A 21,281-nucleotide genomic window follows, 5' to 3' on the forward strand; every position below is an offset into this window, starting at 1 on the left:
TTAATATTTAACAGATGTGGTCAAATACTTTTGTCCATATAGTCCATTTGCCTACTATCCTGGAGTGTCCTGAAAACTCCTGAAGTTTGATTATTTCTCTGGACTCTGAGAGAAACCTACCTTTTTGCTCCTGGCCACTTTCCTAGTGAAGTGCGCTTGATTGGCAGATGATGATGCTATTGATGGCATTATTGGCTCTACCTGATGAGTCTAAAATGTTGAGGTGTATGTGAAGTGTACCCCCTTACCCATGATATATTTTCCCTGGACTTAGTGCTGTAATGTCAGTCATGAAATTGCATTCCATGGTGTAGTGACGGAAAAGTGTCGACAGATGAAAAGATCGGAATGAGTGGGGTTTCGTCAGTTTGTAGATTTCAGCTAATGGTCCCCAAATTGTTGTATCACTTTCCCATGCTTCCCATACTACTGCTGCAGTCAGCAGCATGAAAAGTTCCCAAAAAGCTTTTTTTTTTAAAATAAACACGTCGACCTTTTCAAGTGTCGACATTTATTTTCATATCCATGTAGACTATATGGTATCAGCCTATTGACATCCAACCCATCATATGAATGCCATTAAAATACATCCAAAACATGTTTGTGTAAATCACATACCTCCCAACTGTCCCGATTTTAGCCGGACCGGTCTGTTTTTTTTCTGGGAGGGTTCCGCGTCCCAGTTCTGTGAGGCCACGCTGTGCCACCCGGGGCTGGCAGTGTCCCATGGTGAGGGAGGGGGCAGTTGGGAGCCCCCCCCCCTGCCTGCCACTGCTCTATTGAGCAGAGCAGCAGGAAATAGACACTGTGGGCATGCCCACAGAATCTATTCAGTCAATCCGAGGGGCTGGGGGTATGGCCAGCAGCGTACACAGCATTGGTCATGCCCCTCCAGCATGGCCTCATAGACCCTGATCATGAAGCCAGGACCACAAACGTTTGGCTGTGCACCGGAGGTGCCCGTATGTGTCCCTCTGCCTTCTCTACTAAAGTTGGTAGGTATGAAATCTGGTTCTGTGACTAGCCAGTGCCTTCCCAGCCATTGACCTCACTGCACCTCACTGAGTTCAGAACTTCACAGCATACTCTAATCAGCACGTCTCCTCTGCCCCACTCTAGGCACTGTGAGCACTGTATGCAGGTCAGAGTAGTACAGATGGAGCCGGGCTCCCCCTTGCTGGTGAATCACCGCTTGTGATCCACCGCTTGTGATCCACCCGGCTCTCCATCTGACTGAGACGCGTGTGCGTCTCACGCGCACGCACGTCTCAGTTTCCGTGCTGCGGGGCAACGGGAACCTGTCCGTCTCCGCTTCAGGGAGATGGACAGGGTTAGGGGGGGGGGGGTGCGGGGAGGAGGTGGGGACCCTGGGTGACTGCCGACAAGCTGGCGGGGACCCGGGGGAAGCCGTCGGAAGGGGACGTGTGCGCATCTCGTGCGCGTCCCCTTTTGCAGATACAGATGGCGGGTGGCGGGGGATGGCGGCTGGCGTCGCCATCACCATCCCCTGCACAGAATAGACCCGCTCCATCTGTACCTCTTTAACAATGAGCAGGTAACTGGGTTATTGACTGGTAAAGCCACTGCGATCCGGGCCCTAGATCAAGGTTCAACTCAGGTCATGCATCCCAGGTTCGCTATTCAGGTCACTGCTAGGGTTATTCTCATGTACAACCTGGGTCAGCTTCAGTATGAATGGTGCAACCAGGATTTTTTAACCCAGGCTGCTGTACCTTTCAAAGCCTCTGATGATCAGTGTATCGGGAGGTCATCCTCAATTCACATGCAGGGCAGCCATGGGTGAAAACACGGGTTCAGTGTGCCAACTTGGGTTGAAATCAGTTTCCCAGGTGGTATCCTGGAGTAAGGTGTGAAAGGGGTATGAGTCGGCCACACCAAAGACATCTTTATTGTAATTAATTCCTTAAAAAGTTACCAATCTGCACATAAAACGGGTTTCAAAATGGAGGACAACGGCAAAAATGAGGTATGAGCAGTGGCGGTTGTACTGCACATGCGGCAGTCCCGGTGCCTGTCATCACAGCACAGGCACCGGGAGGAGAGGAGGTAGCGGCAGATGCAGCGGCAGCGTGCCTGAATCACGGTATCCCTGCTGCGGTCAGAGGCAGCCTCCTCCCCCAGTAAGGTACGAGCCGCCACTGGGTATGAAGGGGGGGGGGGGGGAGCAGTTTAAACACCCTTAGCTGTTAAACAAATAATGTCTCACGGATTTGTGAAGGTAAATGTATTAAAGGCTTTTTTTTGTATATACATACTCCGAGCAGGATTAAAGGAACTGGAAAATGATCTATTAACCACATTTCATATCTTTAGCCAAATATTTCTGATGTTATTTTAAGGCAGGAAAGTATTTATGTTGGGATTCTGCCAAGCAAATATGTACTTTCCACCAGGAAATAGGCCGCAGCTGAGATGTATTAAAGAATAATTGTGATTTCTGAATGAACAGCAGTGCATTGTGAGGTACGTCTCAGTAATACATGAAACAACTGTCATAAATAAATCAATGTACATAAACACTGTCTATCTTATTAAAGCGAGATTGCTCTTTTGGAGCGCTTCACCTCCCTCTCTTCCACCCATAAAGAGAATTATTATTATTATTATTATAATTATCCTTTATTTATATGGCACCACAAGGGGTCCACAGCACATCAGAAAACACATGAACAGAAACTGCCTGAACAAAGCCAGAGGGAATAGAACATTGAAGGCAGGGCCAGCATCAGAAATCTTGGGGCCCCATACGCTAATATTTTTTTGGGCCCCCCACCCCCTCTAGCTAGTAGTGGTGTGGAGCAGGGGCGCAGGGTGGGAGTATTGGTGGCATGAATGATCATATAATGGCTGATCCCAGTGCAGACAGCCTCACCTCTGGGGACATGGAGAAGGGCTCAGAGAGAATGGTGCATGGAGGATCAGAGAGAGGGGGTAAGGCAGGCCTTATAGAGAAGGGGACATTAAGGATCAGAGAGATAATGGGGCAGGGGTCAGACAGAAGTGTGCATGAAGGATAAGATGGGGCAGGGTTTAGAGGGAAGTGTGAATGGAGGATCAGAGAGAATGAGGAAGGGGCCAGACAGAAGGGGCCATGGAGGATCAGAGAGAGGGGGAATGGGGCAGGGCTAAGAGATAAGTGTGCATGGAGGATCAGAGAGAATTGGGCAGGGCTCATGGAGAAGGGGACATTGAGGAACAGATAAAGGGGGCCGGTATCACAGAGAAAGGCAGGTGTACCTGCTGCAAAATGTGATGATCAGACTATCTTGTAGTTTGCTGCTAGCAGTGCTGATTCCAGGCTTCATCACCATGAAAGCTCTGGGAGGTGCAGAGTGCTGTGTATCAGCCTCTCGGCCATACAGACCAGAGCTATCAATTGTAAAACAGATGTTGTGCTGCTTTCATGCACAGAACAATCGGCAATTGATTCTTTGGCCTGGAATGAGACGAGAACTAGTGGGGGCTGCGGAGATGGAGCTTTGCTGTCCAGCTGGCCCTAGCGGTGGGTAACAGACTTATTCCAGAGCACCCTCCACACTCCCTACACCCCTGTCTGCCTCTGGGGCCCCTGAGAATCGTGAAGCCCGTCACAATTGTCCCCCTAGACCCCCCTGTCACCAGGCCTGATTGCAGAACATGGACAATGTTTATAATCATTGTGGCATCAACAGTCATAATACCCAAATAATAAATAGTGAGGGAAGAGGGCCCTGCTCATGAGAGCTTGCGTGCTAAAGAGGTGGGTCAGACAGGAGAGACACAGAGAGGAGACAGAGTGGGCCAGGAGCTGAGAGCTGGAAGGGTTTGATAATGAAGTGGGAGAGCACATTTGTTGGTTTGTAAAAAGGTGGAGATCATACAATCCAACTTTTGTGTCCTTAAAATCGAGTACTGCCGTGCCCAAACTGTGGCTTGTCCGAGAAGAGGGTGGAGCTACATGCCATGTGGGTGTGCCCAGCGTTCCCCTAGCAGCTGGACAGCCCCTGGCTCCCTCCCTCCTTTCCTGCACTTGAGATGGCTCAAATCACAACAAAGAGCACAGTTCGGAGCCGCAAACTAAGTGGCTGCATCTGTAACTTACATCTGTAACTTACAGATGGAGCCGCTCTCTGTGTTTCTGCCCACTCTATAGCTGGCAGACAGTGGGACTGGGATACTCGCGTGTCCCATGGCTGAGAATGTTCCCATTCTGGCCGACGGCGCAAACTGGAGTTCCACTTCCGGCTACTGAACAGCATTGGGACATTTGCACTGAGCATAAGCTTGGCTGGCATGCCGTGAACATGTAGACAGAAATGTGACCTATTTAATGGTAAGCACAGAAAAAGATCCACAGGGACACCTGTGTGAGTAATGACTGTTATTCACAAGCAGATATACAGGGGCAGTCTAGTTGCATACCTCTCAACTGTCCCACTTTTCACGGAACCAACCCCATTTTTGGGGATGGTCCGGCCACCTGCCTGGGGCTGGCAGTGTCCTGCGGTTAGGGGGGGCAGTTGGAAATCCTGCCTTCCCAGCACGGCAGAACAGGTACTAAACACTGTGAGAGTCCTACTGCACAATCTCCATGATGTGTCATCTGGAGGCATCAGAATCTATCCAAAATGGATGCCTTTTGGTCTTGTTACTGTGAATAAGCACCCAAGTGGGACCCAGAGTTACTCCAATAAGCTCCAGTGAGAACCTGCAATACCTGAGAGATACTGAACCCGCTATAGCTGCATATTTTTACCGCTTGTGTATGCACTGCTACCCACATCCAAATGCTGAGTGTACTGTATGTAACTTGGAGTACGGCTGTACAACCAGACTGCTGAAAAGTAAACCAAAGTATTGGTTAAGGCTTGGAATGTCTAGTTTATTTGGTGATTCCACTGGTGTATACTGCGGCCTATCATCGCTATTACTATCACCGCTATCACTGCCTATCACCGACTAATAGTACACATCAAAGCATATAAAGCAATCATAGATCAAAGGAAGGTACTGCCTCAGGGGAGTAACTCCCAGAGTCCATGGAGGCTACAGTCTCTGGGCTCCAAGCCCAGAAGGGGCACCTGCATGTACAGCAGCACCTGTGTGGTTCACTGTGGGATCCAAGTGTGACCACTGCTTTTGCAATGGAGCTCTGTGGCACACCTGTTGTTAATTGGCTGTATACCAGGCCCTATATTTGGAGTGTGTGTGGGGGGGGGGGGGTACTAAACTCCAACTTGCCTCACGGCGATTGAGATGAAATTACGCCCCTGAGGCCTTCATGGTTCATTCTTCTCAACCGGACCAGACTCTTTCATAAAGGGTATTGGATAAGCATTGTCAATAAAGCTGAGGTATCGGATTAAACAAGTCATGGCAGCCACCCAATCAGGTCCCTTTAAATCCATAATGTTAATGTATCTTTAAAACTGTGTAATGTAATAATGAAATGCTCGGTGTTGCTGCAAAACATCTGAGCAAATCTTAATTGATGTAAAATAAACATACAAAACACTTGCAGTGCCTCGATAAATACCAGCACCAGACTGCTGAATTTGGGACGCTTCAGTATAAATGACTACAATATGTTACACTTCCCTCTGGCATTAGAAATGAGTTTGTTTTGAATTTTATCTTGGTTGCGAATCAACATGGAAAATCAGACCTTTTTTTGCCTTTTTGTTCTGGAAATGTATATACATAATTGAGGTCTTCTGGGCTCAGGATCCTCAAATATTAATTTATATTTTTCTTTTTCTCTACCTATTGTGCTATAGTTTTATTATACCTGTCTCTGGGCTAAATATTAAAGCTACAATGTGAATAAATGGGTATGGGTCATTAGGTTGGCCCATATTAAATTGACATGCAATGGGTGGATTACTGAAGGCCGATATGGCTTAGAAATAGGTTGACATGGCTAAGATGAACAGGGTTGCAAGGTCGACACAAGCATTAGCTTGACAATGGGAAGGTCAAAAGGTCGACATGAGTGTTTCACTTTTTGGGGTATATTCAATTGATGCCGGATCCATTCCGACATTCTTGTGCCAGAATGGATCCATTATTCAATCAGCGGGCAAATCCGGTTGTCAGGATATGGCCACTGATTGATGCTCACCCGGCTGACGCGAGGACTGGATGAGTGTAGTGGCTGGAGGTGGCGGGATGCAGCGGGAGGCTGGACAGGGATGGGTGAGCTGCTGGCCTAGTGGAGGGACAGGTGAGTGTGGTGGGTGGCCGGAGGGTTCGGAAGAGCATGGGAAGCGGCGGACAGGATGGCATCATGTAAACTGCTGCGGCTCACCTGACGCTGTCCTCCCTGACTCAACCTGACATGTTTTCATGTCAGATTGAGATTGCCTGAAACGTGGCCAAAACCTTTTGGTTTTGGCTGTGTTTCAGTCAAAAGCAGTTGGATTAGCAGCTATTCCATCAGCCAGCACTGAATAGGTCGGAACCTCTTCCGATCTGTTCATGTCAATATCTGTCGTCTTTGCAAAGACGGCAGTTTCAACATTGATTGAATATACCCCTTTGTTTCATAGTCGACATGGACACTGTCGTAGTTTACCTCATTCTTGATATTACCTTCTAAGTGATTGCCGCTTTAAAAATATGTGCAAACTCACAGATATCCTCAAGCAGTCTACACCTCTTTGCACAACTGTAAGTCTGATTATGACACAGCTTTTGCGACTTTGGGCCATATTCACAGGCATCACTGGTTAGAGAAAAAGCAGTTGCCTGCAATCAAAAAGTTGTTGCCTAAACAAAAAGAATAACCGCCCATTGCAAAATTGTCAATGCATCGAAAATAGCGTTTCATCCGCAGATCCATTCACAAAAACTGATTCTTCGAACAGTTTTTTTCCATCTGCCCCATCTAGGGCTTCTACTAATCTGCTAAAGAACCAGGCTGGAACCCAAAAAAACACAAAAAAACACCTGGGCACACCTGCATTTTCTCAAATACACCCAGAAAACACCATGTTTTCACCCCTAAATGCTGGCTTCCTGTCAATCAAACAGCGACTTCTACGCAACTGCTATGTGTACGGATAGTTATTCACTAGTTTCAGCCGCGCATGCGCAATGAGACCACAGCACATGTGCAGTCCTTCGATAGTTGAATGTATTGCAAAACCGCTATTTAGCAATCTATACTGAATTTGGCATTTTGTACGCTGCAATAATATGTCAATCCAACAATCTTGTGATCTGCTGCTGTGTCTGAGGACGCAGCGTCTGATTACCTGTTTGATCATCGGTCATCTGAGTAACCCTCTGGGTACTAAGGGCGGAGAGGATATTTACGCTTATGAAGCTAGTACCGTTGCATCCAGAGTCGCAGTTACTGACTTCAGCAGACTCAGAAAATGGATTTGGCACGCTCTTGTTTCCTCCATGCTGCCATACCGGCTCATTTGCAAAACGGCCGCAATATTCCAATTGTGCTGAAGCTTGGAAGACTGCGTACGATCCTGTACTTGTGCCTTACAGCAGCTGTGCATGCAGAGATCTCTCACCATTGGAGATGTATGTAAACCATCGAGTTTACATGTATTGTTGAATCAGGCCTATAGTCATTAGGGGTTCTTCAAATTGGACAGCGCAAGTCTAAGGCTGGGCATAAACTAGAGTGACTTTTTCCCCTTGAAGATGTGACCTGTGATCCCCTCCATGAGCCACCCCGGATCTTCCTGAGCATCAGGACCACGTGCGGTGCATACAATATATTAAATGCGATCACAGCCAAGCCTGCCTAGCTCGGAAGAAATCCAACAGATCACTTCTGTGGCCGGTTTGACTCGCAGGCTCTGGTGCAATGCGCATGGGACCGCGACAGTGATCCACAAATCACAGCAATTAGCAGTGAGGGAGCAGGACTAAGTGATGTCATGCCCAGTCTCTTTCTTCTGTCAGGGCTTATTCTGGGTACTCAGAAACCACCCCTGGGTGTGCTACTGAGAGGTAATTTAATATTTGTTTCCAAGTGAGAATCCTACATCCTGAGTAAATTGACAGCAGATAAAAACCACTTGACCTATTTTATCAGAACATTCCTGAAGTGTGGGAGGAGACCTACGCTAATACTGTGAGAATAAGCAAACCCCACACTGTTAGGGCCATGCTGTGATTTGAACCCATGACCTCAGCGCTATGAGGCAGTAATGCTAGAAATGTCACCATCTGTGTAATGGTTCTCACAAAGAAACAGACTTACAGTAATACTGTATGTTCAAAATGACAAAAACATTCATAAATCAACTTTTCATATATTTCTACAAGATGCTTAATAATAAATGAAGGCTGTCTTCGATGTGTTTAGATGGCAGCTGCTATTTCATAAACAAATGCTTTATTTGATGATATGGAATAAAACTCAAGTATTCATAGTAACTCATACAGTAGCTTATTTCTGTGATCAGTCTAATACGACATATTCAAAGAATGACAGATAGGCCAGTATTCAATGCTCTTGATTCACCGTTTCTTTCGGTGAACACGGCTGTTTTTTTGGTGAATCTGCTAAATTTTTTTCTCAGAAAATGATATTTGACGTATTCAATGATCACTGTTCGCCGAAAGCGAACAGCCAATGCCGGCCAGTTCTCCGTTTTATAGACGCTGCTATTCGCTGTTGTGTTTCTATGGGTTTTTTTTGCAAATTTTGCCGAAAGTATATTCAATGCCAAAATGGTGTTCACTGGTTTTGTTGTTGAAGTTCTGTATTCAACATCTTTTTTAGGTGAACTGAAATGTGTACTTGTAAAATAAATGTTTTTGTTAATTGTTTTTTTTTGGTGTCTACAAATCAGTTTTTTATTATTTGAAGGATCTTGCTAATTTTATTTCTTTACAAGCACCACTTTAATATATTTTGATTTTTTTTGTTTATTTTTTCCCCCATTATTTATGCATGGGGCAGGTACCCGCTCATTAAATATGCACTGCACTGGGTCCCGCTCATTAGATATGCACGGAGCGCATTAGTCCCAATTATTAATGCCAATATAAATATAACCAGATGGATAACAAGTGAAGTGTGCAGCTTACGTACTGTGTCCGTAAACTGCTAACCCTTTATTCCTAGCTACGTGCGAACAAAGCGTAGCACAGTGTTGCAAACCTTGTCCGTGTATAGTACACGCTATACCGATACCTATGAAGCGGTATCCTTTCGCAGTACTTAGTACCCAAATTGAGTACACCTTTTAAGGATAATGCTAAATGTGAATAAAAGCCAAGACTCGAGTATAAATTAAGAAATAAGGAGATAGAGTCTCCTAATAATGTATTTAGTCCCTAGCGGACAGCAGGGGGTTACAGAAAGAGAGAGAAACAATATAACACAGTGTACAGTTTGTTATACAATACAAAGTATGCTTTAAACTACTAGGGGAAAAGAAACATTATATATATATATATATATATATATATATATATATATATATATATATAAAAGCAGCAAGGAGTCTGCACTCTTCCAATAATAGGACCTTGGCACCGGTGCCCATCCAGCCAGCACTGTGAGTGATGGCACAATACAGTCCCAATAGGTGGCACTCGGTCCCCCAACAAAAGACTCAGAGGCAGTGGTCACATCAACGTTTCAATTCTTTTCCGAATTTTCGTCAGGATACAATAATACAAAGACAGAGGCATACCTTTATACCATGTTGATTAAACAGGTGCTGATGCGTCCCGCAGCGTCCTCTGCCGCGCCAGCGTCGTACGTCGGTCATTTGCGGCGTCATCACGCAGCCGGCATGCCGTGATGACGTCACCGTGTCAGTGCGTCCGTTCACTCTGCGCTGACGGGGCACCAGTCGGGGCGTACGCGTCCTGTAACCATAGCAACAAAAACACATAAATATAACACCAAGAAACAGTGCAGAAATATAAGCATCACAAGCGACGTACGACGATGGCGCGGCGGAGGACGCTGCGGGATGCATCAGCACCTGTTTAATCAACAAGGTATAAAGGTAAGCCTCTGTCTTTGTATTATTGCATCCTGACGAAAATTCGGAAAAGAATTGAAACGTTGATGTGACCACTGCCTCTGAGTCTTTTGTTGGGGGAACCGAGTGCCACCTATATATATATATATATGTAGAGGTGTAGGCCTGGCACTCCTCCAGCAGTACAGGTAACCCAGGTGCCTTCAGGAACAGAAGTACAGGATAGTGAAGAGACAACAGCGGCACTCTGGGGATTTTTTGAAAAAATATATTTTCAGCAAAAAAAGCTTCCAACGTTTCGGGGTATGTGACACCCCTTTGTCAAGGTATTGTGCCATTGCATGTATAACCTTGACAAAGGGGTGTCACATACCCCGAAACGTTGGAAGCTTTTTTTGCTGAAAATATATTTTTTCAAAAAATCCCCAGAGTGCCGCTGTTGTCTCTTCACTATCCTGTATATATATATATATATATATATATATATATATATGATCCGAGGGAGCCGGCACTCAGGGTTGCTGTGCAGTCTTCTAGTGCCCCGGTGCCTTCCCATAAGCCAACAAGCTAATAGATATATGTCCGAGGTAGGCGGCACTCAGAGACGTTTCGGGGATTACCCCCTTTCTCAAGCCACTTGTTTGTTTTGGCTTGAGAAAAAAGGGGGTCATCCCCGAAACGTTGCCTCATTTTTGCACAATAAACCGTGTTATGGTTTAAATGGTTTACATCGTCTCTGAGTGCCGCCTACCTCGGACATATATATATATTTATATATATATATATATATATATACATAAATATATATATACATATATATATATATATATATATATATATATATATATATATATATATATATATATAAAGAGCAGAGAGCAGCTCCGGACGAGATGCACAAGAGATGCTTGCACACCGCATTCCGATGGAGCTCTCCGCCACCCTCTGCAGCTCCCTGGATGCCCACCCAAGCTGCCCCCAGCTACCCGCCTATCCTATCAGATGGAGCGTTTCTAAGCCGGCGATCACCAGCTAAGGGAATCTGCCAATCCCCAGAGCTTGCTGAGAGGTTATATATATTTTGACAAATTCACTTGGCGCTGAAAGGGTTAAGATAATAAAGTGAATATCCTAAAAAGTGCAAAAACATGAAATAAAATATGAAGAGCAGAGGTGAAATAAGAACGATCGATTGAAATCTGCAGGAAACATAATTGAGCCGCTTTTTAATGTTATCTAAAGATAACTTTGCCCCATGTTTGGCCCTCGGGGGCAGTGATTCTTGTAAACTTCAAAATTCTATGGGTTTTCTGTTTATTTGTTAGGCCTTTATACATCTATAGGACATTATTTGTGTATATCTCATTGAAAAAGGTAAGCCAACCATACCGATGATAAAAATAGACATGACAGGCATATTATTTAGTAGGTAAAACGTAAAAGAACTCACTAGACAAAGGAGACTTTTTATTTAGAAAAATGCTAACAGGCAAAAAAAAAAAGAAATAAACAAGAAGAACAGAGAAAGGGAAATACACAGAGCTTAAGGACAGGATTTGAAAATACATTTTGTTTTATTGAATTGTATCATATTGCTTTTATACTACAGGTTCAGTATCCCTTATCCAAAATGCTCAGGACCAGAAGAATTTTGGATAACGGAGTATTCTGTATTTCAGAATATTTTTATATTTTAATGATGTATCTTGCATGTATGTTGTACAAACACATCAAACACATCAAACACATGAAATGCATACAAATATATTTTATTTGTGCATGAAACAAAGTTTGTGTACTATCTGAGACACTGAATTTGAATGCTAAGCAATCATTTTCTTGCACATATTTAATGCAAGTTATATATCAGGTATTCAGTAGTGCTGTTTCAGATGTCCCCAGTAGTGCCAGTTACACACTGTATCATGTCCCCAATAGTGCTGTTACAGATGTCCTCAGTAGTGCCAGTTACATATCATGTCCCCAGTAGTGTCAGTTACATATCATGTCCTCATTAGTGCCAGTTACATATCATGTCCCCAGTAGTGTCTGTTACATATCATGTCCTCAGTAGTGTCAGTTACATATCATGTCCTTAGTAGTGCCAGTTACATATCATGTCCCCAGTAGTGTCTGTTACATATCATGTCCTCAGTAGTGTCAGTTACATATCATGTCCTTAGTAGTGCCAGTTACATATCATGTCCACAGTAGTGTCAGTTACATGTCATGTCCTCAGTAGTGCCAGTTACATATCATGTCCTCAGTATTGCTGTTACCGATGTCCCCAGTAGTGCCAGTTACATATCATGTCCCCAGTAGTGTCTGTTACATATCATGTCCTCAGTAGTGTCAGTTACATATCATGTCCTTAGTAGTGCCAGTTACATATCATTCCCTCAGTAGTGTCAGTTACATGTCATGTCCTCAGTAGTGCCAGTTACATATCATGTCCTCAGTATTGCTGTTACCGATGTCCCCAGTAGTGCTTTTAGCAGGTAAACTTTTTTTTTTTCACTTCACTTTGGAATGTATGGTTTTCGGAATAATTTAGATAACTGTTATTTGGATAAGGGATACTCGACCTGTATTTGCCTTTGTTTTATATGTTCATCTGGTATGTCCCTATGTTATCATGATAATAAATGCCCCCCCCCCCCCCATTTAAGTCCTTGTCCTCTCCTTTTAAAATAATGTCCATTTAGTTATTTATTTTAACAGCAGAATATTCATTTATACTTGAGGAAAAGTCCGAACTCGCAACACCGCAATTTATCATCATTAAATAATTGTGGGTACAGAAATACTGTTGGCAATGCTTTATGCCTTGTCAAATAAAATATAGTGGCGTACAGTGAGTATAAACCAGATTCACATTATACCTTAATATTCCTTTTCCTAGTTTGAAAGCTGAAAATGCAGGTTGATTGCAGGGCTGACAGCTCAAGGGCACTGTTCAAATTCTGGCAAAAGATTGCTTTGATTTTGTCAGAGTATGTTGACACGCCACTTTCATTTAACACAGGGACTCCAAACTTTCAATCTCTCCTGAAAGCACCAGAATAGGTTTTTTTCTCCTTAAAAAAATGCAACAGTCAGCACTGAAGATGGGCAGGTAATGAAAATATGCGACATATAAGACGTGCTATCAGGGAAGTGTGAATTGTATATCTACTTGTTCTGGTGAAAGTGTTCAATATTTCATTCCTTTTTAGACGTCCGCTTTGTAAGGCATTTCTGTCTGCCCGCTTGTGTGCTGTACCAATACACAAATGATTTGTAGACTGAGCAGGAGTAAGGTAAGGGCACAAAAATGGGGTGTGGTATGGGGGTCCGACAGTGGGGATCCCGACAGTGGGGATCCCGACAGTCAGTATCCATTGTGGGCTCTCTGCGTTCGCCACATGTTCTATTCTCCCGCTATGGGGGTCATGGATCCCCACAAGGGAGAATAGCGCCTGTGAGTCGGTATCCCCACTGTTGGAGCGTCATCTGGCACCCCAAAAATGTATGTGCAATTTGCTTTGTAGTAAAATACTACTAGTAATTTCAATAAGCACTCAAATGGATGTCTACAATTTATGAGGTACTGTAAGATCATATTTGGCTACTACCCTAAAGGTTTGGGAAGTTCCCAATTTTTGAGTAACCACTGACAATCCCAAAACAGCAGGCAGATCACCCTCATGGAGAGGTAATCACTGGCATTTGCGTGTCTGTGGGAGTAGTGATGTAACTATAGAGGGTGCAGGGGATGCCACTGGCGGTGGCTGTAACCTAATTTTTCATGTTTTTCTAATAGTGCCCGTCAGTGGCTGGAGACCCAGCACCAGGGAGCGGGAGCTGGAGTCCTGGTGCCTGTGAGATGGTGCAAGTGACCCGGCACTGCATGCCCTATTAACTGAGAGACCCACTCTGATGAAGAGCTGGAGATGGAGACCCAGTGCCAGGGAGCGGTAGTTGTAGACCTGGTGCATGGGACATGGCACTGATGCCTGCTGTCACAACTCTTTCAAACGCTTGCTCTCTTTCCCTCTCTACCATCCCCCTCCTCTCTCTCCTCCCCTCAAGTTCTCAATCCCTCTCCCCCTCCTCTCTCCCTCTCGCCCCCTCTCTTTCTCTCTCTGATACCCTCCCTCTCTATCATTCTTTCTCTCTATCCCTCTATTTTTCTCCTTGACACTCTCTCTATATCTATCACTCCCTGTATCTCACACTTTCTTTCAATGACACCCTCTCACTCCATGTCTCTCCCCCATCTCTCTGACACTCTTTCCCCCTCTCTCTTTTTTCTATCTCCCTTTATCTTCCTGATACCCTCTCTCTCCCTGACACCCTCTCTCACTACCTGTCTCTTCCCTAATTTCTCTTTTTTCCCCAAACCCTCTTTGTCTTTCATTTCCCTCACTCTTTCTTCTGCCCCCCCCCCCCCCCCCCTAAGGAGCACTGTAATAGCGGGTGGGGGACTTCCAAGATTTTGTGGGGGCACACAAAAGGTTACTTACACCCCTGCATGGGAGGAGGGGCTAAATGTATGTGAATTGCATCATTTTTATTTTACATGATCCAATACATTCTAAGACATCTAAGGCATTCTAAGACACCCATCAGGCTATAAAACCTCACTCTATATATACTTTAAGGTCCCCCTCAAAAGGTCAGTCAGTTTCATGACTCTATCCCCGCTGAAGGGGTTATCATAAGGATTTACAGTAAAATAATCATTGTCAGTTCATGATCTTGTGTTGAAAAACTGGATTGCCATGGTAAATGTGGTACACAGGGGAGCCCTAGTCATAGATAATATTTCTTTTAAGAAATCTAGAACGCTTCTGTGCCTGTCTCCTCTCTTAGATTTGCATACCTTAATCAGTAACATTAAGAGAGAAATGGCTGCAAAGCTGTAGAAGCAATATAAATAAATTAATTGAGTGAAGTATAAAAAATTAAGTATTTTTTGGACGGCATAGCTAATATAGTGAATAGATAGGTTTTCTATATATTTGATGTTAATTTATGATAATTGCTGTAAAATAAATGGCAGAAGTTGTTAGTTTATCTTCAATAACATGTACATGTTTTAGATGCTTTCTTACAGATTTTAGTTGATATCTCGGCTGCCATGCCTCAATGACACCGCTAGTGAACAATGATTCCGTTTACATTTCTCCTCAAACTCCACCCTAGTGATATGAGGTCACATTTCTCCATGTGAGTGTGAGGCACAAGAATATTCGTTCTGTAGAATTTGCCTAAATCAGGAAATGGAAACTGAATCACCCAGTGGACGCTATCAGTCTCACTGCCCTCAAAAGGCTGAGACTTAAGTCCCACTTTGTAGTCATTGGCATGAAGTAGCAAGAGGGGAGAGAGAGAGAACACAGAATGTCTGGGTTGGTGCACCTTGAAAAAATGATACAATAAAATTTAACTTTTAATAGGGAATGTCTAAAAGGTTGCGAAAGATAAAAACACACAAACATACATATACACACAACTGGTGATTTAAAAAAGGAATTAATCCTCATGCAGTGTGCCCGTGAGATGTTATGTTTTATTATAAATGTAGTGTCATATGTTTCTCCTGGTGTATTCGTACACCTGGGAGGTGTTAAAGTCGAGTTGCACACACGCCATGTTAGGATAGTATGGCCGCCATTTTGGTTCGCAGAGTTGCGCAAATAAAGTATCCATACCCGAGTCTGTGTGACAAAGTGGACCAGAAGCGCAGCCATACTATTACACATAAATTCATAATACCATATTCACACTAAATAAAATATAGTTAAAGGTTTAGAGCACCACACATAGCGTAGTTAGCATTACATACATCCGTCTGTATAATGTTTAGTACCGTTACGTTCTGTTTCTTATGCGCAGTATTCCGGTCATTGCGAATAAATCGCAATTCATACGGTCCGATAGTTATGGACAAAATCCATATTCCCAAGACTGTTTCTGTTAAAAAGTGTATAACAAAAGAATCTAGTTGTAACCAGTTCTTACTACTATTTACAACCCCTGACGACGATACCAACAGACAAAGGACTCCAAAGGTCACTCCCCTGCACCTATCCAAACCAGGTGCATAATTTTTACCCCAATCACAGAGGACTTGACATACGAACCCTGACCAATAGGAATGGCCTTTGACCTCCCCTTTCTGACCCTATAAGATAGGTGACCCAGGGCGGCCTTGGTCACTTCGGCACATCTTCTTTTCCCTGACCATTGACCGGGCAATAGTTCAAACCTGAACATAGCGAGCTCCGACCGGACTGCGCTGCGCATATTTGATGAGACGGTAAACGGTTGCATTCACTGTACTTACTTTTATTGTATTGTTGGGTGATTGTATCCAATGTCTGTTTTTCTTCCCCTAGTAGAGCTTGATTATTATACTCATTGTTAGACGATTGTATTACTTGTTATACCTGTTATTTTCTATTTCTGTAACCCCCTTTTAGTCTATTAGGGACTTAAATACATCATTTACGGAGTTTCTATCTCCTCACTTCTATATTGTGGTCTCGTCTGTTTATTAGCATATAGCGATAAGGTATATCACGGACACTGTCCTTAAAGGGGTATTCGCAGATTAGAGACAATTACTGCGAAGGGATCTCTTATTAAGGTATTGGTTCTTTGGTGTATAATACACGATAAAGGTACGCTACGCTGCGTTACGTTTTGTTCGCACGTAGCTAGGTATAAGAGGTACGCTGGTTACGGACTTAATACGTAACCTACGCTTTTCACTTATTGTTCTTGGATCATAATAAATTCAGCATTAACAATTGGGGGCTGCGTCCGGCCGTTTCACACTCTGGAACTCAGTACCAAACGCGCGGCTTGACCTATACCAGCAAAAGGGTGGAAGTATTTATTATCCATTGCTGGATAGGCCAGGTCCGCGGCGGTGCGGGGTTCGAGAGGTGCTAGCGTTGAACTCGAAGTACAATAAGCGAAATCCAGGGAAACATTAAGCCACGTGTTTTAAAGCATATTTAAGTGTTTAGTAAACTGTACTTCTGCCTGCCACAAGTAGTTTAACGGGGTATAGTGTCTTGAGTTGTTTGTTTATTACAGTATATGTGCCACATGCGATAAGGTTCGCACACGTGGAGACAAAGGCCTGTGTTATTATAGTACATAGAGGATCCCTTCTGTGCAAAACTATAACTTTTATTGTTAGTTACTGCAGGGCCAGGGACTCCGCCACGTGGCGATAAGTTCTGGGCCTTTTTCAGTAAAGTGAAGCGTCTATTGTGTATTACGCAAGGTGCGCGCGCACGTGCTCACATTGGGAAATTTTCGCATCTTTGTACGTAATTTACGGATTGAGTGCGGGATTTATTTCGCATCTTTATACGTAACTTTCGAACGAAGTTAATGGATTTATTCCATATTTATGCGCAATTACTGCGTATAGCGAAACCCGAGCGCGACCTTGCGAATACACTGTAGAACACGTGGGTGGCCGATTCATCGGCGGCCTGTGAACAGGTTTAACAAAACACACGTACACACGTGGCTGTTCACTGGCACTGCACATGCAGCACACATAGGAACTCAAAGGTGAACAGTATTAAATCACTAGCTTTATTTAAAACAGTATAGTAATATACTGTGGATTAATAAGAGAAAATAAGTTTTTCTTGTATTGTTCATTTTCTCAAAAACAAGCAACTCAAACATTATTTTAATAGATTCCTATAGCCATTTAAAAGGGATTTATACCTGCATAAGTATCTAGTGAGAAAGTACCAACCTGGGAAGATTTTTCTGTACAGAAATATTTCAAGTAAGCATAAGACCAAGGTGTAACTAGCACCCAGTGTGAAACAAAACTGAGGTGAACGGGTGTGTGACGACATGACTCAAGCGCAGTTAGCGTAGTCCGGTGTAGGACAGTCCGGTGTAGGACAAGGTGCACGTGACGACGTGCCCATAGGAACTGCCCCTTCCGTGGAACTACCTATTTTGATCCACCGGGAGGGTACAAGAAGCTAAATCGGAACCCAGTGATCCGATCAGCTGCTTTAGAAATACCAGTTTTTGGGGATACAGGAAAAATCAGTTTTGTTGTGTCCTGAAAAAAAAATCTGGCCGCACCTTGCAAGTTGACTAGTAGTTCGCTACTAGTTGAAAGACTTGGTGATTGAGTATTATTACCTCGTACCCTTTGCACCTCTTTTGATTGTGGGAATGTTCTAGGTCGCTGAGAAGGAGTGTTTGGGGAGCTACTCACAATATAAACGACCCACCGGTGCCTACTAGTTGTGAACGTTTATTCCTGTAACCATGGGTAATAACGGGTCGCACAGGGATACCGTGCTAGTTAGGGAGGAATCTAGTCGACCCAAAGGGTCGGCAGCTTTCATTATGTGCAGTAGGCACGGTGAACGAGCAGTTGTTTACCAAAAGAAATGGAAAAAGATGACACAGGGCAGCAAGTTAGAATTTCCCAGCGTTGGTAGCTTTGATCCAGAAATCTTATCGGCAGTAAAAGATGAAATATGTCTACTCTCCTGTCGTAAGAAGAGAGTGAAGCACATATAAATTCTTAAATTGTGGCAGAAGGAAGGGCAGGAACAATGGGGAGGATGTCTAGCAATATCAGATACAATCAGCCACAACAGGAATGCAACCGTCGCAACCGCTCCCCCACCTCCATATGTGCCGGAGGGATTAATAACTGCTAAGCAAAATATCCGTAAAGATTTAGCCATTGCTAACTTGTACCCTGTCTTATCCCCTTATAAGGAAACCAAAGAAGAGAACGAGCAGCTGTTGGCATTGGCCGTCTCCCATGCAATTAACACACTTGAGGGAAAGGCTGAACCTGCAAAACCTGCTGCTGGGGCTCCAGCACAGGAGGAGGAGACGGCTGATGCCAACAACATAGAGTTGGACTCAGGTAAGATAGCACCACACAGCACAGACACAGTCGACTCCAGACCAGGTCCCAGTAATGCGGAGGTGGTGCAAACGTACCCTGTTCGCACACTGGAGGTTCCTTATGGTAAGGCAGACAGAGAGGGTGTGATACCTACCAGAAAGATGACCATGCTAAATCCATGGACACGGTTAGAACTGCGGTCCATCATTTCAGATTTCCCTGATCCTAGGAAAGATCTGGCACTGAGCCAGAAATTTGTAAGGGATCTGGGAAACTCTGATGAACCCACCAACAAAGATTGGAGAATCATGTTAAGGGCCTGTCTCCCTACCCACATAGATATCCCGAAATTCATTCAGGATAGTGGGTTGAGAGCGGACAGGGAAATAAATGATGAGATCAACCAGGAAAATATACGCCTAATCAACTTACAACTGGGAGTATATTTTCCTGCGGCAGTGGAATATAGCAAGATATTCACCATCAAAAAAAGGATGGTGAAACCGCTGGTGATTATTTCACCAGGGCCTTGAAAACGGTATCAAAATACACTGGTGTCTCCGAGCCTAAGGACAACCCCCACCTGAGGGAAATGATTGTCTCTGTGCTGGTGGAAGGGCTTAAAGAAAATCTGAGAGCCAGAGTCCAAACATCTTTCCCGAATTGGCGTGGAATGACAGTAGATGCCCTACGGGAATCTGCCATGGACCACGACTGTAACATTAAGAAACACAGAGAGCTGCAAACCGATAAATTGATGATGGTTAGCATCCAAGCTTTCAGTAAGGCCCCTAACAAGACCCCACACCACCAGAACACCAGAGACACAGGTAGAAAGCCAATAATTTGCTACAACTGCAACAGGGAGGGACACTTTGCAAATCGATGCAAATCAGGAAACCCCAGGAGTTACTAAACACATAAGCGAGACTGGGAGCCTCACCAGGGTGAGACGCGGAGATACCCAACCCCTAGACAATGGGAGGAGACAGACAGGTCACGCAACATGCCTCCTCCCCATCTGATGGCTGACACTGTACTAAGGGCAACTCAGGTAAGACAATAGGAAACAGGCCATACCTGTATCCTACAGCCAGTTAGATTAACACAACACCTTAGAGAGGAACCTCAGGTAAAGGTTGATATAGCTGGAGTAAGACAAACCTTTTTGGTTGATACAGGGGCGGCCAGATCTGTTCTCAACACTCCCCTTCACTTAGGTTTCACTGACAAATCAGTAGCAGCAATTGGGGTAACAGGAAAAATACAACATTACCCACTGACGAAACCAGCAGATGTTACAATCGGGCCTCTGCATACCAAACATTCTTTCCTGTTGGCTGCATCAGCCCCGACTAACCTCCTGGGCAGAGATTTACTATGTAAAATGGGATGTGTCATCTATTGCACCCCCGATGGGGTATTTCTGGACACTCCTAGAGATCTTGCACAAGAAGTGCAAGATATGCTGGACAGTCCTCAGAGGCTAATGTTGTATTCAACTGTTGTAGAGTCAAATCCATCTAGGGTAGCTGAAATTACAGCACAAATACCAAGTTCCCTTTGGACTAAAGATGGACAGGATGCTGGGCTGATGGCAAATGTAGCTCCAGTAGAGATCCGCTTAAAAGAAGGCGGGATAGCCCCAAAAATACCGCAATACCCTTTAAAACCCGAAGTTGAACTAGGAGTATACCCAGTGTTCCAGCGATTGCTCCAACAAGAAATCCTAGTTAGAACTTCCAGCACGGCCAATAGTCCCATCTTTCCTGTGAAAAAAAGCGGGGGGAGGGGCTACAGACTAGTGCAGGATCTAAGAGGGGTAAACAAAGTAGTTGAGAGCCAATTCCCCGTAGTGCCAAACCCAGCCGTCATCCTGATGCAGATACCACCTCACTGTACCCATTTCACAGTCATTGATTTGTGTTCTGTGTTTTTCTCTGTCCCTTTACACCCTGACAGCCAGTATCTGTTCGCCTTTACCTACAGAGGAGTACAGTATACTGTACCTGGACACGACTCCCCCAGGGATTCATAGACAGCCCCAGCATCTTCTCCCAGGCCTTGCATGATTGTTTACAATCCTTTCAACCCATGAGTGGTTCGATACTAATACAATATGTCGATGACTTATTGCTGTGTTCTGAGTCACTGGAGTCATCAGTGGATGACACTAGACAGCTGCTGATGCATCTCTCAGAGACAGGACATAAAGTATCAAAGGATAAGCTACAATTATGTCAGACCAGGGTTAAGTATCTGGGCCACTGCCTTACCCAAGGGCTGAGACACCTCACCGACGACCGAATCCAAGCGATTCAAAACATGGTACTGCCACAGACCCAGCACCAGATCCGTACGTTCCTAGGCATGTGTGGATACTGTCGCAATTGGATCCCAGGATTCTCTAT

Source organism: Crinia signifera, chromosome 11 (genome assembly GCF_055691185.1).
Source record: "Crinia signifera chromosome 11, ASM5569118v1, whole genome shotgun sequence".
NCBI lineage: Eukaryota > Metazoa > Chordata > Amphibia > Anura > Myobatrachidae > Crinia > Crinia signifera.